The sequence below is a fragment of the Bison bison genome, unplaced genomic scaffold (genome assembly GCF_000754665.1).
Source record: "Bison bison bison isolate TAMUID 2011002044 unplaced genomic scaffold, Bison_UMD1.0 scf7180017864283, whole genome shotgun sequence".
Classification (NCBI taxonomy): Eukaryota; Metazoa; Chordata; class Mammalia; order Artiodactyla; family Bovidae; genus Bison; species Bison bison.
In genome coordinates, this window is record NW_011494855.1 from 1,049,435 (window position 1) to 1,049,799 (window position 365).

Genomic DNA, 365 nt, shown 5'->3' on the forward strand with positions numbered 1-365 from the left:
CAGAAAAACATCTGCTTTATTGACTACGCCAAAGCCTTTGACTATGTGGATCACAACAAACTGTGGAAAATTCTTCAAGAGATGGGAATACCAGACCACCTGACCTGCCTCCTGAGAAATCTGTTTGCAGGTCAAGAAGAGACAGTTAGAACTGGACATGGAACAACAGACTGGTTCTAAATCGGGAAAGGAGTATGTCAAGTCTGTATATTGTCACCCTGCTTATTTAACTTCTATGCAGAGTACATCATGTGAAAGCTGGGCTGGATGAAGCACAGGGTGAAATCAAGATTACTGGGAGAAATATCAATAACCTCAGATATGCAGATGACACCACCCTTATGGCAGAAAGTGAAGAGCTAAAG

The 365-nt window shown here is 42.2% G+C and overlaps 1 protein-coding gene across 1 annotated transcript in view; it reads left to right on the forward strand.

Moving 5' to 3' along the window:
- Nucleotides 1–365, forward strand: part of ERICH3 (glutamate-rich 3) — a 121,375-nt gene that overhangs the window by 103,136 nt on the left and 17,874 nt on the right. The gene's annotated exons all lie outside the window — the stretch shown is intronic.